Below are 21,951 nucleotides of genomic sequence, written 5' to 3' on the forward strand. Positions count from 1 at the left end.
TAGCATACCACCATACCACCATATCTCAAATTCTCAAATTCTCAAATTGGTTTACTGACAGCCCTCCCTCCAAGCACCAACAGCAATAGACGATATCATTTTATACTAGCAATAGAACAAATTTATTTTCTTTTATTGTTTACCTAAACATTACTTGCTTAATTACAACGAAATACAGCCTTGGTCCTAAATCCTAAACCGGAGAACTAGCATCAACCATGCATAGCACCAATTTAAATCCTAAATCATAGGTACCTTATCATTTTCATTTTGTTTTAAATGAACCGGATAAGGAACATAGCACCAATTTTCATTTTCTTTTAAATGAACCAGAGAAGCTCATGTGTCATTTCTCATTTGTGGATTATCGGAAAGCTCCAATTATAAATCAACTAAATGAACCTAGCTAGCTACTCGTCCATTTGCAACGACACATCATATATTTGCAAAAACACATCATACATTTGCTAAAAAAAATCAACCTGATTTCCTGATACATCTAGGAGTTTTCTCCAACCTAAGTGCCTAACTGTCATCATTGAAACATCATATTCTAATGTAGGGTCTAAATATTGCTACTTCATTTGCATTTCATCTAAACCAACTTGATTGCTATATCATTTAAACCTACTGCGTCATTTTATTTCTAGTTGAAAAATTACAGAGGTTCATTTAGCTACTGCATCATTTTATTTAAACCTACTGCATCATTTTAAATTGTTTTAGTTTCAAACCATTTCAAAACCATTTGGCAGTGAGCATGAGCATGAGCAATAGCATTTCAAAACCATTTCAAAATCTTTATTTGCAACCAGTGAGCATCGACATGAGCATTCATTTCATTTCCATTTCCATTTTAAATAGTGAAGTAGCAATAGTGAACTAAACCAAAGAACTATTTTAAATGAACCAGTAGCATTTCCATTTCATTTCCACTATAATAAAAAACCCCAACTCAATTTCTTTTTTCAACAGCACTTGTTCTTTTTATGAATATCAGCACTTGTTTTTTTTATGAATAACCCCAATTCAGTAGCACTTGTTCTTTTTTCAACAGCACTTGTTCCATTTTCTTATTCAACAATTTTTCAATTGGAAGTAGTTCATTTGAATGTATGAATATGATTCAATTTCATTTTCAACATGAAAAATATGATGCAATCTGTCTATGCAACCAGAGAGCATCTAGCGGGAACCCTAACCCTAACTAGCGGTAGGTAAATCCTAACCCTACGGAGGAGGGGATAGGGAAGGGGGAGGGAAGGGGAGAGGAAAGGGAAGAGTGAAGGGGAGAGGGAAGCTCACGGTGGGCGGCGCGCGGCTCCTTCTTCTCCAACGGCGGCGCCGACGTCCCCTCCTCCAACGGCTGGCGCGCGGCTCCTTCTTCTCCAACGGCGGCACCGACGTCCCCTCCTCCAACGGCGTGGCGGCGCTAGTGGAGGATGGTGGTGGGGCAGAATGGAGGCGGACGGTGGAGGGGGGGTTTGGCGGTGAACGGCGGCGGATGAGGAGAAAGGCGATGGGATCGACTGTGTACTGGAGAAGATGAGGAGAAAACGGTTAAGTCCGTAGTATAGCCGTGCCAGGCTTATTGCCGGTGCACCACCTACCTGGTTCGCCGGGGACAAGTATACCCCGGCGAATTAATAAGCTCTGGTGCGCCGGCAATAAGCTCTGGCACAGGCTGTAACCTGGGACATGTCAATTCACCTAGCTAGCCTGCCCATTTCCTTTTCTTTTTTCCATTCTTTTTCTTTATTTCTTTTCTCTTTATTTTATGTTTCTTTTATTTTACCCCAAATGCTATACTATTTTATTTTTCTTATCTTTTCAAGATAATAACAAAGCAATATATATATGCATGAGTATGCAAAAACAAAAAAATATGAGTTATACATACACAAAATATTGACCAACACAATATTAATTAGTCATACATAAAATATTGGCCATGACCATATGAGTAGTTATGAATTACACAAAATATGAGTTATAGATTGCAAATAAAGTTTTACATCATCGATTGAGAAGAGCGTTTCGCTTTCTTCTTGCTTTTCTTGCTCGTCGTTGAATAATTTAGCCCCGTGTCGTGACTTCTTCTTTTGAAGGGTCGACCTGACCTCGGTAGCGTGGTCCTTCTTCTTCTTGTGGTGTATGTTGTGTCTTCGTCCTCGGATTCTTCCATCATTGGGTCTCCGACTTGTCCTTCGAAGTCTTCCTTGTTGGCGACTCCATCCATTCCGACGATGGTCCTCTTGCCTCTCCGCACGATAACACGGCTAGGCCTGGATGGGTCGGTTATGAAGAAGCATTGGTGCACGTGTTCTGCCGGTACCCATGGCTCATTCCGCGCGAGTGGCGTTCGTGGACTTTGATTTGTTGGCTTCGGGTAGAAACATGGTGGTGAAATACCGGTCTTCTTTTGTGACGCTCTTAGCCCATCGATACGGAACATCGGCACTTTCTCCCCAGCGTAGCTAAGCTCCCAGATTTCCTCGATTCTTCCGTAGTATCTAGTCTTTATGTCACCCGTCCGGGAATCCATCGTTACCCCGAGTTACGGTAAACACTTGTTCTTATCTTTTTCTTCCGTGTAGAATGTGTACCCGTTGATATCGTACGCTTGGTAAGTCATGATGTTGGGCGCGGGGCCATGTGACAAGGCCAATACTAGTTTATCCTTGTCAAAATCCATTGGTGGGGGATTAGCATCAATGTGGTCTTTGAACCAGCGCGCGAAAGAGGAGTTGTGCTCTCTGTATATTTACTGCTTCCGTCATCATCGGCTTGCCCTTGTTCTCTATCATGGTTTTGTGCTCTTTCAACCAAGGATCGATCAAGTCAATGTGTTGTAGCGCTACTAAGTTGGCCCTGTCAAAGTCGGAAGTCCGACCCGGACATGTGCACGTGCAGTTCCTTCCTTCCATTTTTGTGGCCTACTCCCTCGAACCTGCGGAGGTGCTTGTTTTGAGGCAAACCAACAGGGTCCTCGATGTCTAGATAATTCGTGCGGAAAGAGATGCACTCTTCGGTGAGCCAGCCCACGGACGATGCTTCCATCCGGATGTGACTCGTTACGAACGTATCCTTTAATGACCCCATTCATTCTTTCAAACGGCATCATGTTGTGTAAGAATGCCGGCCCTAGACCGACGATATCATCCATGATATGGACCAACGAGATGGACCATCACGTCAAAGAATGCGAGGCGGGAAGTACATCTCAAGCTCACATAGGATCACCACGATCTCTTCCTGGAGCCTTGCGAGTTTCTTCACGCTTATCGACTTCCGAGTTATGACGTCGAAGAAGTTACGGAGCCCGATCAGCGTTGCACGGACATGGTCATCCATTATACCTCGGATTGCAACCGGAAGAATCTGCGTCATCATCACGTGACAGTCATGAGACTTCATGCCGCTGAAGTTTCGTTTCTTGGGGTCCATGTATCCGCTTATTAGCCCGGAGTAACCAAAGGGCACTCGACTCCTAGAAGGCAATTGAAAAATTGATCGACCTCGGCCGGACTAAAAGTGAAGCGAGGAGGGGGACGAGTAATAGTCCGGCTGCTTAATCCTTTTGCGCTTCGACCGCCGTCCGCCTCCTCCTCCGAATGTCCCTCTTGGGCCGCCGGGATCCGAAGCTCTTCCACGATGCCCAAAACTTTCAGGTCGTGTCTTGCTTTCGGCCCATCTTTGGTCCGGTCCGGCATGTTGAGAAGAGTGCCAAGCAAGCTCTCGCACACGTTCTTTGTAATATGCATGACATCAAGGCAGTGAGGTGTATCGAGAATTTTCCAGTACGGCAAGTCCCAAAACACGGACCTCCTTTTCCATACACCAATGAGCGGCGTCGTTTCCTTTTTCTTCTTCTTCTCTCCAGGCTTTTGACGAATCTTTCCCAGCGCAGGGCACTCCTTCCAACCTTTCAGTAATGTATCGATCTCTTCGCCGCTCTTCTTACGTGGAGGTCCTCGGGGTTCATTTGTACCATCGAACAGATCTCCATGCTTTCTCCACGGGTCAGTCTTCTGTAGCCACCTTCGATGCCCCATGTAAACTGTTTTCGAAGAGCCGGGATCCTTACCAAGCTGCAAAAACATCGTCTCTTCCATACACCTGACACATGCCTTGTGTCCATGGCACACCTGGCACGAAATGTAACCGTATCCGAGGTAGTCCTGCACCGTCGTGATCAACGCGGCTCTCAAAGGGAAATGTTCTTCCGCGACGGCGTCCCATGTATCTACCCCTTCCTCCGCCCACAACGTTTCAAGCTCCTCCTTTAATAGTTCAAGATACATGTTGATATCGTTTCCTGGCTGTGTCGGCCCTTGAATTAGCATGCTCATCCGTATGTACTTCCTCTTCATGCACAGCCGGGCGGGAGGTTGTAGATCCATACAAACACGGGCCATGTGCTATGTGTGCTGCTCTGGTTTCCGAACGGATTGAATCCGTCCGTGCTCGCACTCAACCTCGATGTTTACGGGATCTGCCCCAAAACTTCCGAATTCATTGTCTAATGCTTTCCACCGGCTTGCATCCGAAGGGTGCGTCAGCACTTGGGTGCTCAATCCGCTCTTTATCATTCAACACTGCCTCCTTTCTTTCTGCGTGCCAGCCGCATGAGCTTTGCCTCCTTGCGGTCCGCGTAGAACCGTTGAAGCCGGGGCGAGCGGGAAGTACCACACAACTTTCCGAGGAGCTTTCTTCTTCCCTTTCTTGTACCGTTCAGCTTCACACACAGGACATTTGGTCTTGTCCATGTGCTCCTTGCGATACATGATACGATCGTTGATGCAGGCGTGATACTTTTCGTGGGGTAAGTCAAGAGGGCACGTGATTCTCTTGGCCTCGGCTAGACTTCCGGGACACGTGTTCCCGGCAGGAAGGAGATCTTTCACGTATTCCGGGAGGTCGTCGACGCTTCTGTCCGTCCATCCGTGTTTCACCTTCATCTCGCAGCACATCGAGAGCTACTCTCAAGCGAGACTCCCCCAACCCGCGACCTGAGTCGTACAACGGAGTATTCGAGTCTATCTCGAGTTGCTCAAGCTTTGATTTCCGCTTGGCGCCGCCTTTCGTCTTTTCAAGAAGCATATCTTGAAGATGAGGGTCCCGCACGATGAAGCTAGCGGCACCTCTTCGTCGCCGTCAAGGTTATTGTCGTCGTCAAGGTTATTGTCGTCGTCAAGGTTATCGTCTCGTGCGACAAACTCTTCATCGTCATCAATATCATGATGCCCTCCTTCTTGCCGGCCATTATTACCACCGACGCCGTCGCCCCATTGACCTCCGCGCCATCATCACTCATCCATTGAGTGTGTCCATGCATGAAACCATTAGTGAGCAGGTGCCCCTGCAATTTGCCCGAATACGGGTCAAACCATTTCCCTCGTTTGCATCTCCGGCACGGACACAATACCTCCGTGCGGTTATTTTCATACATGTCGATGATCGCGTGTTTCAGATATCTCATCACGATGCTTTCACTCATCTCGATAACCATTATCGCCTGCATGGTAAGATTACATAATTGATTAGAACCATGCATCCGTCGGTAGTTTTCACGGAAAATTTCGGCATGACCTTCCTACACGATAGGACATAGGAGCGCCAGAAATGTGCCGAAACGGAAACTTGAAGAATCAACATTTCGGCGCAACGTTGGCAACGCCAACACACACACAAGCACAAGCACAACATATATATATTCCACACACGAGAGCTAGCTTTGCTTCAAATGTCGAACATACGTCGATTTCATTCCTTAATTTGTTCATTAATCACCTATTTGTTTGATATATTCGTCGATGAGATCGAGACGACGCGCCGCGACAATGGCGTATGGAAGCCGACTTTCTAGATCTAGATCTAGATTGAGCGGTCAATGCGGGATATTAGACCTAGATCTACATAGGGGGATGTGGGAGATGCATGTAGGAAGGGAAGATTTGCTCAAAAAATATGATTTTGTTTGGTCAAATTGGTGAAATTGGGGATAGAAATGGGCAAAAATGAGCTGGGTTGGGAGAAGGCTCGGGTTTGTGTGGGGAGTGGAGTGGTATAGTAGAGTGTGGGAGTGGTTGGCAGAAATAACTGCCAGGTTACTGCCGGCGCACCATGGCACGGGTGCGCCGCGAGACATAGCTATTTCGGCTATACCACCCCCGGGCCAGGCCCAAGAGTCATTGCCGGCGCACCAGCCCAGGGGTGCGCCGGCAATAGCTCGCTTCCGCCGGCGCACCCCTGGGCTGGTGCGCCGGCAATGACTCTTGGGCCTGGCCCGAATCGACCGCGGCCATGCCAAGTTTTTTCCCCGGCGCGTCTTTCCGGCAGGTGCGCCGGCAGTAGGCCCTCATCGCCGGCGCGGCTGAAAACAGGTGCGCCGACAACCCTTTCCACCGGCGCGTTTCTTAGGTGGTGCGCCGGCACCACTTGCCTCCACCTATAGCCATTTTCCTAGTAGTGACGGTGCCACAGTCGGGCAGCACCTCCGTACTCGGTCACACGTACGATGTTGATGACGACGTCCTTCTCCCCGTTCCTGCGGGCAACGGAAGTAGTGGATCCTCCTCGGAATTCCGGTAGCACGACGGCGTGGTGGCGGTGGTGGTGGAGAACTCCGGCAGGGCTTCGCCTATGCACTGCTGGAGTTGTATGTGGAGGAGGGGCGGCTAGGGTTTGGGGAGAGGGGGTGCTTGGGCGTCGGCCTCTATGGGGTGCGGCCAATGTGGCTTTGGTGTGTCCGCCCCTCCCCTTGCCCCTCATTATATAGGTGGAACACATCTAGGGTTTGCCCAGAGAACGAGTAAGACCCCAATTCGAAAACTGCCATATAGACGAATCCTACTTGGGGTGGGACTCCTCTCCTTCCTTGATGTGGTGGCCGGCCCACTATGGTTGAGTCCACCTGGGACTCCTCCCCCCTTTGGCTGGCCGGCCAAGCTCGGTGGAGTCCCTCCGGGACTCCACCTTCCATGGTGATTTCTTCCGGACTTTTCTAGAACCTTCCATAAATTCACCGGATCATTTCCAAACTTGGAAAGTGACTTCCTATATATGAATCTTATTCTCCGGACCTTTCCGGACCTCCTCGTGGTGTCCTGGATCCCATCCAAGACTCCGAACAAAACTTTGAACTCCATTCCAAATTCCATATCTACTTAAACGACATCAAACCTTAAGTGTGTCACCCTACGGTTCGTGAACTATGCTGACATGGTTGAGACTTCTCTCCGACCAGTAACCAATAGCGGGATCTGGAGATCCATAATGGCTCCCACATATTCAACGATGACTTAGTGATCGAATGAACCATTTACATATGATACCGATTCCCTTTGTCACGCGATATTTTACTTGTCCGAGGTTTGATCATCGGTATCTCTATACCTTGTTCAACCTCGTCTCCAACAAGTACTCTTTACTCGTACCGTGGTATGTCATCTCTTATGAACCATTCATATGCTTGCAAGCTAATCAGACGTATTTCCACCGAGAGGGCCCAGAGTATATCTATCCGTCATCGGGATGGACAATATCCCACTCTTGATCCATATGCCTCAACTCATACTTTCCGAATACTTAATCCCACCTTTATAACCACCCATTTACGCAGTGGCGTTTGATGTAATCAAAGTACCTTTCCGGTATAAGTGATTTACATGATCTCATGGTCGAAGGACTAGGTAACTATGTATCGGAAGCTAATAGCAAATAGAACTTAATGATGTGATCATATGCTACGCTTAATTGGGTGTGTCCATTACATCATTCATTTAATGACATAACCTTGTTATTAATAACATCCAATGTTCATGATCATGAAACTATGATCATCTATTAATCAATAAGCTAGTTATACAAGAGGCTTAGTAGGGACTCCTTGTTGCTTACATAACACACATGTATCAATGTTTCGGTTAATACAATTATAGCATGGTATGCAAACATTTATCATAAACATAAAGATATATAATAACCACTTTATTATTTCCTCTTGGGCATATCTCCAACAGTGGTAGCGAAGATTGAGTGCCCCCATGACTCCCCTCACCCCTCCCCACCCCACTCTTCAAAGCAGATCAAGAGGATGGAGTATCCTAGTGAGAAGAGTCAGGAGGTGGTAGGGAAGATTGAGTGCCCCCACGACTCCCCTCACCCCTCCCCTCCCCACTCTTCAAAGCAGATCCAGAGGATGGAGTTTCCTAGTGAGAAGAGTCAGGATCGTGTATTTCACACAGGCATAGTAGGAGGTGCTTTTGACTCAAATGATGAATTTCAACCATCACGTTGTGTTGGCTATGCCAATATATGATTTCCTTTTCCTGCCCAGACGAACACTAGAATGATGTACTCAGATTTGACATGAATGCCAGGATGAATAGATCACAACTGAAATCCATGAAAGTTGGCATTTAGTTATATTTGTACTTACTGTATTATTCAGAGATTGGTTCCTTTTCATCTTACGCATTGATATCGGCTGAGTTTTCTGGAGTCCAGACCTTCCACAACTTGTTCGATGTGATTATGGCACGGACCAGAAAACAAGCTGTACAAGTCCTTAGGAGTACCAAGATCTGATCCACAACAGCGGTTGCCTAGTTGCACGTAAATCCTGAATGCATGATACAGATGTAGAATAACCTCGGCCTGGTATGGGGCCGACCTAGTTAGACGATGTAGCTATTTTGGTTTCTGTTTCTGTTTCATTTCCTATTTTTTGTTGTTTCTGTTATATTTTTTTGAACCTTTAACAGTAGGAAAGGCTCCTACTGTTTTAATATATTAACAAAGGGGTCAAAGGACCCAGTAGTTACATCTGTTACACAGGGAAGTTCAGAGGGGAATACAGGGGAGTACAAAGGGGTGTCTAGCTAGAGGGTAGCTATCAGGTTGCTAATAAATGGATGCAAATCCGTTTTTGTTCTATGCTCCAGCAAAGAAAAGTCTTCCTTAAAACGTCTAGCCCAGGAGTCAATATCTGGATTGATCCCCTCAAAGAGTTTTCTGTTTCTCTTTCCATATGCTCCAGGAGGCAACAATCACCATTTCCATGTATAAGGGTTTATGCCAATGTGCACGCCCTTGCTCTATAATCTCCAGTCTATCTCTATTTTGTGTCCAGTTCATCTGCAGCTTATTCCAACAAGCTTTACTGAAGTCACAATCAAATAGCATGTGCTCAAGTGTTTCTTCAGGTGGGGAAGGGCACATTAGGCAGTCATATGAGGAATTCAAGATGTAATTTCTTCTTCTCAGCATATTTCTGGTATTCAGTCTATCTACCAGCACAAGCCACCAGAAAAATTTAAGCTTGGGAGTACATTTGGACTTCCATAGCCAAGAGAAAGCAATATGGGCCGTACACTCCCTGAAACAGAATTTATAATAAGCCCTGGAGGAATATTCCACAGCACCCCATTCATATGTCCAGGAATCATGTGTATCATTTGTGAAATCAATGTAAGAAGATGAGGCTTGCAAGGTTCGAACTTCATCAAGTGCTTGTGGTGTCAGAGGCAGATAAAAGTTCCGTGACAACTGTGTAGAAGTTAGGAAATCTCTGACTGAGATATCTTCATTCTTGCTGAGAGAGTAAGCTCTCGGGAGTTCCACTGAGTTTATATCTTGTAGCCATTTATCCTTCCAAAATAGAGTATTTCTCCCATCATTAATATTGCTCATGGATATTCCTCTAAAAATGGGTGATAGATTAAAGACAGTGCGCCACCAATTTGATCCACATGGGGCCATGTTATGAGGTACTTTCCCAGTATAATAAGTATTCCACTGTAAATGAACCCAGGGGATATCCACTTTGTTATAGAATTTGTGGAGGTATTTGAGGAGGAGCCCTTCATTCTGTATTTTGAGATTTAGAATACCAAGTCCTCCTTTATCCTTTGGTTTGCAGACCATGTCCCAGGCAGCTAGTGAGTTACACTTCTCACCATCATCTGTTTTCTTATTCCAGAGGCAATGTCTTCTTATCTTCTCCACATGTTCCAGTATTTTTGGGTTGTTTTGAATGGAACACATGGTAAAGTTTGCAATAGAGGTCAATAGGGAGTTTACCACTGTGACTCTTCCACTATAATTCATCATTAAAAATGTTGCAGAAACTCTTCTCTCAATTCTATCCACCAAGGGCATCAGATCTTGGACAGTTGGTTTAGTTGTGCCTAGAGGTAGTCCCAAATATGTGAAGGGCATTGAGGCTATATTACATCCTAGAAGGCCAGCAAATAAATTTGCCTGTTGTGTGGAAAGATTGATCGGTATAAGAGAAGACTTATGAAAATTAATGTGCAGTCCAGTGGAGGCTGCATATTTTTGCAGAATCTCTTTCATAATCATAACCTGAGTAGTGCATGCTTTCATGATTATAAGTGTGTCATCAGCATATTGGACCACAGGGAAGTCCATTTGGTATGCAGTGGAGAAGGGAGCCTGAAGAACACCATCTCTGAAAGATTTTTTAATAGCAGATTGTAGAAGATCTGCCGCAAGCACAAAGAGAAGAGGAGACAGAGGATCTCCTTGCCTGACACCACATTTGCAAAAGAATTGTCTCCCAGGTACTCCATTAAGTAGTACAGCAGATTTACCAGTACCAAATATAGCTTGTATCCAGGTTATCCATCTCTCATCAAAACCCATTTGCTTCATGATCTTTATCATGGCACTGTGATCAATAGTGTCAAAAGCCTTGGCGAAATCTAGTTTAATTAGAAGGATTTCTTGATTAGATTTTTCACATTGATATATGAACTCAAATGCCCAAGCTAGGCAATCCTGGATAGTTCTTCCCTTCAGAAATCCATATTTGATTTTTGTGGATAATTCTAAGGACAATTTTCTGCAATCTATTGGCCAGCAACTTGGTTATAATTTTTAGAACACAATTCAGCAGAGTGATGGGCCTATAGTCATTAACTCCTTCTGGATTTGACACTTTTGGAATGAGTGTAATATAACCCATATTAATACTCTCAAGGTCCAACTTCCCTTCATAAAAACTGAAGCATAAAGCATATATGTCTTCTTTGATGATAGGCCAACATTTCTTCAGAAAGAGTCCATTAAATCCATCAGGTCCTGGTGCTTTATCCACTGGCATGAATCTTATAACATCATCTATTTCTTGTGTAGAGAAAGGAGCAGATAATTCTTCTAGACCAGGAATAGGTGTAATCAAGGATGGCAGATCAAATTCCATTTGTGGTGAGGAGCAAGACCCAAGTCTTTCTTTATATGTTTGAAAAATGACTTCCTCTTTGTCCTTATGTTCAGTGACAATATTTCCATTAGGCAGTAATAATGAAGCCACATAATTCCTCCTGTGTCTCTCAGTAGCAATTGCCTGGAAGAATTTAGAGTTTTCATCTCCAAACTTAGTCCATCGAATAGTGCATCTTTTCTTCCAGTAGTCATGCTGATAGGATAGCAATCTAGTAAGATGTATTTTTAAAATCTTCCTGAAGTTCATTTCTGGTACAGAAAGAGTTCTAGCTTCCTCCATTTTATCTATTTCTGCTATTGCTTGATTGCAATTTTCTATACAAATAGAAAGTTTGGATATAGATTTGCTCCAATGCTTGAGATCATATCTGAGCCTTTTGAATTTGACATTAAGAGTAGCTGCACTATTCTTTTTATATACAGGTTTATTCCAGCTATCAGCAACTATCTGTTGGAAACCAGGGTGAGCTGTCCAAAAGGATTCAAATCTGAAGAGCTTGCTACCACGAATTTTGGTCTCAATGGAGATTGTGCATGGAGTGTGATCCGATGTTGGTTTTGTTGACGTCAGAAACCCCCTGGCGGGCAGAGACAGGCAACACGGTAGAGCCGGGAACAACTAGGGCTGCGGCTGGCCCCAGTCCCTCAGAGCGACGGCCCGCAAAGCCTCCTGGTCGCACGCACCAATGTTTATCACAAGGGCGTGCCACCTGACCTATACCTGGTCAGGAAGGTGTAGATGATGCCTCGCTTAGTTTCTGCAGGGCACACACGTAAACGTTAAATACGAGCCTCGATCGGCTCTCGGGTTATCTCGTGAATCGGCTCAAAGAGCCGATTCACCCATGATTCGGACGGGGTGTCCGAATATATGGTGGTCCTGCTTGATCAAGGTAAAGCTAATGAGATCTACGACGATGTGGGGTTTTCACCGCATAATCGGATCGTCCTACTCCAGAGTTGGGCCTCGCGGCCACGCACGGTGATCGTAAGCCGATCCTAAACAAGGCCTAAAAACCAACACGAGGTTGATCCTCGGAACATCCTGCTTAGGGCCAACGAACGACACCCTACGTGCCGCTTGGATCCTCCCCCTTTGTAAGGCCTAACTATTGCAGATATTAAACTAATCCTTGTAGAACAAGGAGCAATCGTAACGGATCAGATCTACTAAACTATGATCAAGCGGGGTGCCGCCCCTACACCTAAGATAGGTGTAAGGGCGGCTAGGCATGCAAGGGTTGCACTACGAAAGCATGTAATATGAAGAACAATGCTAACCCTAACATGTCTAAGATAACTACGTTGCTCGCCATCAAAAAGGCTTCAGTACGAGCAACGCATGAACAACGTGGGCAGGCTTGTCGTTGCCTAGATCGCAAGATGCGATCTAGGCAGCATGATGCTACCGGTAGAAACCCTCGAGACGAAGGGGTTGGCGATGCGCCGAGATTTGTTTGTGGTTGAACGTTGGTTGTTGTTTATTCCATAAACCCTAGGTACATATTTATAGTCCGGCGGACTTTCTAATGTGGGCGTGCACCAAACCGTGCACGAGTAAGATTCCAACTTCTAAACTAAGATGCGATCTAATATGTTACAGATACACGGGCAATTAAGCCCAACTTGGTAAAAGGCCGATTCACGTATTTCTTCTATATATATATATATATATATTCTTCACGTCCATCTTGATCGCGGCCCACCTCTGACTCGGTCAAATTCTGGTGATAACACATGCCCCCTGGTTTTGGAAATGACATTTCCAAAATCATTACGCTTTCTTTCGTCGGGTCATGTCGTGGCGGAGCGGAAGCGCCGCAGAATCTTCCATCATTACGCCTCGCCTCCCGGGCTTCTCTGTATGAATTGTCAATTTCGGCCTCACGTCCTCGAGAACCGTCATGGCACTAAATCTCCACTACACTCTCTTTATTTATCTATGCCAAACGGTTCACCACTCCATCGCCTTGCTCTGCTCTGTTCACCAGACCAAAAAACCCTTCTCTCCTGCAGCCATGTCTTCCTCTTCCTCCTCCGCTTCAGGCACCTCTCTCCAACCGTTGCCGAAGAACAAAGAAGAGGACGATCTCCGTTCCGGGCGCACCCCATCTCCTCCGACAAGGAGAAGAAGGGAGGAGAAGCGGAGAGGACCAAGGCCTCCCCCTCCGCCGAGGCTCCCGCCGAAAAGCGCTCCCGCATGTGGGCGGACAGCGAGGACGACGATGATGACGAGGAGGAAGAAGATGAGGAGGAGGAAGATGATTCCTCCGCCTCCATTGGGTATCCTCCAACGAAGCGCTTCCGCTGCTGGGCGGATAGCGAGGACGATGACGATGACGAGGAGGAGGAGGCTCCAGCCGACGGCTGGGGCAGCAGCGGCGAGGAGCTTCCTGGGAGCAGCGCCGACGACCTCGACGACGGCGACGATGAGGACAGCGACGACTAGTAGAGTAGGACTAGCAGTAGTAGTGCACTAGGCACTAGATCCCTCTTTTGAGAGCCATCGGCTCCTCTTGTAAAGCCGCTCCTTTGAATTAATGAGAATTGTTCTTCCAATTTCTCCTTTCATTAACCCAACTTCCATCCTCTCGCTTGCCACACCAAGACCGATAGTAACGAATCGGGCTATTATTGTTTTTCTCGACCGTGGCGTTTTGCAGTCCCGCAGCCGATGACCATCCATCGGCTAATTTGAGAAACCAGTCTCTTCCTTTTCTTGCAGCACCAGCACGGTCCACACCTCGTACCAGACGACGGCTTTTCCTTCCCAGTTCTTCCTGAGAAGATCATGATGCAGTGACAGCCGAGGTAACTCCAATCGGCTCTTAAAAACAAGGCACCTACCAGGCCCATTGCCCCCCGAGTCTTAGCCAAGGCAAAACAGAGCTGTATGGACCTGGGCTCGATCATGTCTGAGGGAGCTTCTTATGCAGAGCTAGCCGATTTGAACATAAATCGTCTTTTCAAAGCAGAGAGCCTTCAAGGTGAGCTGCCCCCCGAGTTTCTTCGGTTCTCGCCGGCCGGATCGGCTCCTTTCCTTTGGTGGATCTGATGCAATCCATCCTTGACCTGATCTGCACGTCCAGGCTGCTCTTGGTCTTGTCCTTGAAGAGAGGATCCGAGCTCTTAAGCTACTCCATTAAGGAGTTCTTTCATTAAAATCTCCCTTCGTGCTTCATTGACCCTCTGAACGAACCATTTATTCCTCTTGAGTCGATGGCCATGCATCGGCTTTCATATCCTTAAGTCGATGTCTACTGCATCGGCTGTGCTCGAAAATTTTCGAATTTTATCAACTTTTTTTACGGCCGACTAGTGCATCGGCCCCCATATTCCAATACCCATCACCAAAAGATGAGACGCTTCCATTGCATATCCTCGTGTTTTATCCATCTGGGTGCCCCCCCGAGCCGATTCTGTCAAGAGAATTGATGGTATCGGCTCTGTTGGATAACATGTTGAACCCAGGTAGAATGGTGGGTGAGGATAATTTTGGCCGATTGCTGGAATCGGCCTCCACGTTGCTTGCTCGGTGAAGGTTCTGGAAGTTCCCTTCATAAATTTTTGGGGCCGATCACAAGGATCAGCCTCGCCATGTTTGCTCCTTGACGTGCTCTTGCTACTCGTTCGGGCCGGTAGACAAAACCAGCCCAATCTACGACTTTATCATGCTTGGTGCGCTTGCTGTCGTCCACCTCGGAGGTATCGTGTAACCGTGGAGCACCGAGCTTCGTCGGAAGAACGAGCACCATGTTTGTGCCAGCCGATGTTTCATCATCGGCTTTCCTTGCTTGAGGCGCCACTCCATTTTTCGTGGACGACCCTCTTCATCCGGGGTTCGTCGAACCTTCGCAGCCGGATCAGGCCTTGCTTTCCTCAATGTATGCAAGTATAACCTCTCGGCTTCTTCCGGGCCGCGCAATCGTTGAACCCTGCGTTTCGGGAACGGCTGAGTCCGTCGGGGCACCACCTTGGCCGGTGGTACCCGTCTTCTTCTTCTCCCTCGTCTTCCGAATCTTCGAGATCTTCCAACCGAGGGGACTCAGCTCGTTTGCTCTGTGGAGGGAGAGGTCCCAAGCGCTCGAACACGGACACGTTGGCTGCCTCCTTCTTCTTCCGGTTGCATTCTGGGCAATTGCCGATTGTGGGCAATCGGCTCATTCCTGAATCCCAGCAGTGCCTGAAGAAAGGACAATCCCAGTGTCTGTCCTCGTCGTCCCGCTCCCTTGCCTTTCCCTTGGCGCAACGCTCGTGCTCCTCCTCATCGCGATTATGCCGACGATGTCTTCTAGCCAGACGATTTCTTTCATCATCATCGCTGGACCGTCGGCGTTGGTCGTCTCGACTCACATACTTGTTGAGGAGGTGATCAGAGAGAGGTCGTTGATATCTTATGGTCTTCACTTCTCCCTCTGTTACGTAGCGCTTGCCGTCTTGGCGGAGCCGATCGCGTAGAGCGGCTTCCTCTGTATCTTTGCTATGAGAGCAGCTGCCCTCATCTCCATCCTTGCCAGCGTGATGTCCAAGATCTACCATGTTGATATTGCACGGAAACCCGGCTGGCACCCTGCATGGCAAGCATACTCCACCATGTTTACGGCGGGGAAGGGGTGTGTGTCGACCTTCATGGCGTCTCGGTTGAAAATTAGACGCCCGTTCTCTATCGCCGCTTGGATGTGCTGACGCCACACCCTGCGGTCGTTGGTGGCATGGGAGAGCGAGTTATGCCATTTGCGGTATGGCTTTCCATTCAGCTCTTGCGCCGTGGGGAATTTGAGACCTTCGGGTATCTTCAACTGCTTTTCCTTGAGTAGGAGGTCGAAGATTTGCTCGGTCTTGGTCACGTCAAAATCAAATCCCTACAGGCGGGCTCGGTGGCTTTACCCGATTTGCGGGACACGGGGTTCCTCCTCGAGTCCACTCGGCCCTTGCTACTTCTTGGTCTCCCGCAGGAACTTCGTCTTCCTGCGCATCGACCGGGGCTATCGCACGCTTGAACTTGTCTTGGGACAGGTCCGGGTGGCGGCTGTTCATATGCTGAAAGTTTCCGAACCATGTGCGCCGGCGAGGATAATCTGCTTGGGAGGCCATGTCCTTGAGCTGTGTTGCAAGGCCTGCTACTGCCAACTCGACTGCTTCCTTTTCAGTTATACGAACCGAATAACATCGGTTCCTAAGATTCCTGAAGCGCTGGATGTATTCTGTCACAGTTTCTCCGCGCTTCTGACGTAGTTGCGCTAGATCGGCAAGGCTAGACTCGGAAGCTTCTGAATGGTACTGCTCATGGAACTGCTCTTCCAACTGCTTCCAGGTTTGGATGGAGTTCAGTGGTAGCGATGTGTACCACCCGAAAGCCGATCCTGTGAGGGACTGCGAGAAGAACCTCACGCGCAACTCATCTGACGCTGAGATCGTGCCCAGCTGTGCCAAATATCGGCTCACATGCTCGATGGAGCTGGACCCGTCTGATCCACTGAACTTTGTGAAGTCCGGGAGCCGATATTTAGGTGGCAGCGGGATCAGTTCGTAGCTGTTGGGGTACGGCTTGGTGTAGCCGAACGCCTTCCTTTTCGGCATCATGCCGAACTGATCTTTCAGAATCGCACAAATCTGATCCGCTGTGATGGCTGAAGGTGTCGAACCTTGGAGATTCGCCGGGGTGGCATACTTAACCAGCCATGCTTGTTTTTCTGGTTCTAAGCCAACTGCAGGAGCTGGGCTTTGGAGGTTTGTCGGGGCGGCGTACTTGGCCAGCCACGATTGCTTCTCAGGATCGGCTCCTGACGTTCCTCCTGCCGTTCCAGAGGCCGCTGTTATTGCAGCCTGGTTCGAGAGTGCCCAGGCGTTGCAGTCCGGCACGTATGCGCACGAGTATCCGTGCGGGACCTCCTTAGGTGGCTCAGGCAGGAATTGGTAGTCACTAGGATCACCACCAATCTTGTAGACGACGTATGCCGATGAGTTCGGCAGTTCCGGTGCTACCCATGCGAACGGGCCGGGGCTGGAGCGGCATCTCTCCTTTGAAAGTCCCCGAGCCGGTCCCGACGGGAGTACCGGTGACTCATGATTTCCTGGACGACGCGCGAGCGACACGCTCCAAGGTGTTCACCGAGGCTCTCGAGTGGCGGTGCAGCGAATGAGCCACCATGTAGTTGATCTCCTGCCGCGGCGACCACGGTGCGTTCTTCGACGGGGCGGACAGGTCCACTCCATCGAGCGCGCCTTCGGGCGTGAAACCCTTCCACCGACGCCATGGGAGCGGGTTCGGTGGAAGGAGCCGATGAGTTCGGCTTCGAGGGTTGCCTTGATCTCGTCATGCTTCTTTTGAGCTCATCGGGCGGATCCGCGTACGTGACCGGAGTGTCTTCCGCCATCTCGGATGTAGATGGCGATGTCGTGGATGTCGTCGACTGTCCCACCGGGCGTGCCGAGAATGTGTTGACGTCGAAACCCCGGCGGGCGAGAGACGGGCAACACGGTAGAGCCGGGAACAACTAGGGCTGCGGCTGGCCCCGGTCCCTCGGAGCGGCGGCCCGCAAAGCCTCCTGGTCGCACGCACCGATGTTTATCACAAGGGCGTGCCACCTGACCTATACCTGGTCAGGAAGGTGTAGATGATGCCTCGCTTAGTTTCCTGCAGGGCACACACGTAAACGTTAAATACGAGCCTCGATTGGCTCTCAGGTTATCCTGTGAATCGGCTCAAAGAGCCGATTCACCCATGATTCAGACGGGGTGTCCGAATATATGGTGGTCCTGCTTGATCAAGGTAAAGCTAATGAGATCTACGACGATGTGGGGTTTTCACCGCATAATCGGATCGTCCTACTCCGAGTTGGGCCTCGCGGCCACGCACGGTGATCGTAAGCCGATCCTAAACAAGGCCTAAAAACCAACACGAGGTTGATCCTCGGAACATCCTGCTTAGGGCCAACGAACGACACCCTACGTGCCGCTGGATCCTCCCCCCTTTGTAAGGCCTAACTATTGCGAGATATTAAACTAATCCTTGTAGAACAAGGAGCAATCGTAACGGATCAGATCTACTAAACTATGATCAAGCGGGGTGCCGCTCTACACCTAAGATAGGTGTAGGGGCGGCTAGACATGCAAGGGTTGCACTACGAAAGCATGTAATATGAAGAACAATGCTAACCCTAACATGTCTAAGATAACTACGTTGCTCGCCATCAAAAAGGCTTCAGTACGAGCAACGCATGAACAACGTGGGCAGGCTTGTGCTTTGCCTAGATCGCAAGATGCGATCTAGGCAGCATGATGCTTACCGGTAGAAACCCTCGAGACGAAGGGGTTGGCGATGCGCCGAGATTTGTTTGTGGTTGAACGTTGGTTGTTGTTTATTCCATAAACCCTAGGTACATATTTATAGTCAGAGCGGACTTTCTAATGTGGGCGTGCACCAAACCGTGCACGAGTAAGATTCCAACTTCTAAACTAAGATGCGATCTAATATGTTACAGATACACGGGCAATTAAGCCCAACTTGGTAAAAGGCCGATTCACGTATTTCTTCTATATATATATATATATTCTTCACGTCCATCTTGATCGCGGCCCACCTCTGACTCGGTCAAATTCTGGTGATAACAGGTTTACCCTGGATCATAACAGTGGTAGCAGGATATTGGGAAGTCCAATGTGGGGAGGTAAAAAACCAGTCTAATTACTCAAGAAGAGGGTCATCTTGCATGTTGCTCCAAGTGTATTTCCTCCCTTTGAGTGGGAGCTCAGTGAGGTTTTGGGCACGAATAATATCATTAAAAGTGAGCATATCATTGACATTCCCTCCAGGTTTATTTCTGTTACTTGGTGATCTAATAAAATTAAAATCTCCAACAATGAGCCAATCTTCACCAATAGGAATATTGAGATCATATAACCACTTAACAAAGTTTTCTCTGTGTTCCCCATGACAAGGTCCATAAATATTAACTAGAGTCCAAGACCTGGAGGATTGTGTGGAAGTAAAATACACCGAAAGTGCATAAGGTTCACAATGCATAACAATCCAAGAAAATATAGCACTTTTCCATATGACAATTAATCCCCCAGATGCCCCAATAGAAGGAACATAGACAAACTCATCAAAACAGGAGGGACAACAAGATTTGATAAATTTCAAGTCAAAATGCTCCTTTTTTGTTTCTTGTAGACAGATAACATCACAGCCACTAAGTTTTATAGCATTCATAAGAGCAAGTTGCTTAGATTTGGCATTCAATCCACGAATATTCCAGCAGAGTACAATCCATTTTTTTAGGAAGTTCATAATTATTACAATATATGATAACAATAATAACTAACACTGCCTAAACAGTGTCAGCATTGCTTGCCACCAGTGCAGTAGTCTGATCATCTGGGATTGGAGCAAGCAGCCTCCCTTCATCAAGTTCTTCTGGAGGAACACCACATAGGTTGACTCCAATGGCTTGGAGGACAGGAATGGGGGTAGCAGCTGTCACTGATGGATCTTTCTGTAGAATAACATTCTTGGGCAGCTTTTTAGGCTTCTGAATCTTCTGTTGCACAGCTGGAACTTTCCTCTGCTTTACCTTAGTTTTAGTAGATCTTGCTTCAGATAGATTCTTATGATTGAACCCATCATACTTGTTGCTTCTAGAACTTCTCCTAACCTGTGAAGTGCATTCGGGTTCAGTCAATAATTTCCCTTTTCCCTTGTTATCCAGAGGAAGAGAAACATCAGAACAAGCCTCAGAGGAGCCAGAATCATCCATAGGGTAGTCAATCATCATGTGTGTAACAGTGATGTCTACGGGTGCTTCTATTCTTGTAGACAGTGTTGGGCCTCCAAGAGCAGAGGTTTGTAGAACAGCAGCAAGTTTCCCTTAAGTGGATCACCCAAGGTTTATCGAACTCAGGGAGGAAGAGGTCAAAGATATCCCTCTCATGCAACCCTGCAACAACAAAGCAAGAAGTCTCTTGTGTCCCCAACACACCTAATAGGTGCACTAGTTCAGCGAAGAGATAGTGAAATACAGGTGGTATGAATAAATATAAGCAGTAGCAACGGCACCAGAAAAGTGCTTTGCCCAGGACTGGCGTGTGGTTGATGGTGGTAATATTGCGGACAGTAGAGATGTAGTAAAACAGTAAACAAGCAGCGATAGCAGTATTTAGGAACAAGGCCTAGGGATCATACTTTCACTAGTGGACACTCTCAACTTTGATCACATAACAGAATAAATAAATAGATGCTAGACTCTACACTCTCTTGTTGGATGATGAACACCACTAAGCGTGTAGGATTACACGAACCCTCAATGCCGGAGTTAACAAGCTCCACAATATTCGATGTTCATGTTTAAATAACCTTAGAGTGCATGACAGATCAACATAACCAAACCAAGTACTAACATAGCATGCACACCTGTCACCTTCACACTACGAAAGGAGGCATAGATCACATCAATACCATCATAGCAATAGTTAACTTCATAATCTACAAGAGATCACAATCATAGCCTACACCAAGTACTACACGATGCACACACTCGTCACCATTACACCGTGCGGGAGGAATAAACTACTTTAATAACATCACTAGAGTAGCACACGGATAAATTGTGATACAAAACACATTGCAATCATAAAGAGATATAAATAAGCACTTCACTATGCCATTCATAACGAGTGAATAAGTATTCTATGAAATATAGCCTAAGAGACCCACACGGTGCACACACTTGTCACCTTTACACACGTGGGACAAGGAGTCTCCGGAGATCACATAAGTAAAACCCACTTGACTAGCATAATGACATCTAGATTACAAGCATCATCATATGAATCTCAATCATGTAGGGCAGCTCATGAGATTATTGTATTGAAGTACATAGGAGAGAGATTAACCACATAGCTACCGGTACAGCCCCGAGCCTCGATGGAGAACTACTCCCTCCTCATGGGAGACAGCAGCGTTGATGAAGATGGCGGTGGTGTCGATGGAGCAGCCTTCCGGGGGCACTTCCCCGTCCCGGCGGCATGCCGGAACAGAGACTCCTGTCCCCCAGATCTTGGCTTCGCGATGGCGGCGGCTCTGGAAGGTTTCTCATACCGTGGCTTTTCCGTATCGAGGTTTTAGGTCAGGGACCTTTATATAGGCGAAGAGGCGGAGTCGGAGGGGCGACGAGGTGGTGACACAATAGGGGGGCGCGACCCAGGCCCTGGCCGCGCCGCCCTATCATCTGGGCCCACCAGGGCTCCCCTCTGGTGGCTCTCGGGTGTTCTGGAAGCTTCGTGGAAAAATAGGATGCTGGGCATTGATTTCGTCCGATTCCGAGAATATTTCCTTACTAGGATTTACGAAACCAAAAACAGCGGAAAACAAGCAATCGGCCCTTCGGCATCTCGTCAATAGGTTAGTTCCGGAAAACGCATAAATATGAAATAAAGTATGCATAAAACATGTAGATATCATCAATAATGTGGCATGGAACATAAGAAATTATCGATACGTCGGAGACGTATCAAGCAGCAGAAGAGGTTACAGAGGATTCCTTGATGAGCTGTTTCCTTCCACCCTGTAACAGAAAGAATTCTCCCAGTAATTCATAAAGCATAACTGAATCCATCTGTATATTGAAGGAAATATGATGTGTGTTGTCTAGTGACACGGCCGGGACGAGCAGGCACAGGGACTTGGCCAAGCACATC

This window comes from Lolium rigidum, chromosome 6, assembly GCF_022539505.1.
Source record: "Lolium rigidum isolate FL_2022 chromosome 6, APGP_CSIRO_Lrig_0.1, whole genome shotgun sequence".
Classification (NCBI taxonomy): Eukaryota; Viridiplantae; Streptophyta; class Magnoliopsida; order Poales; family Poaceae; genus Lolium; species Lolium rigidum.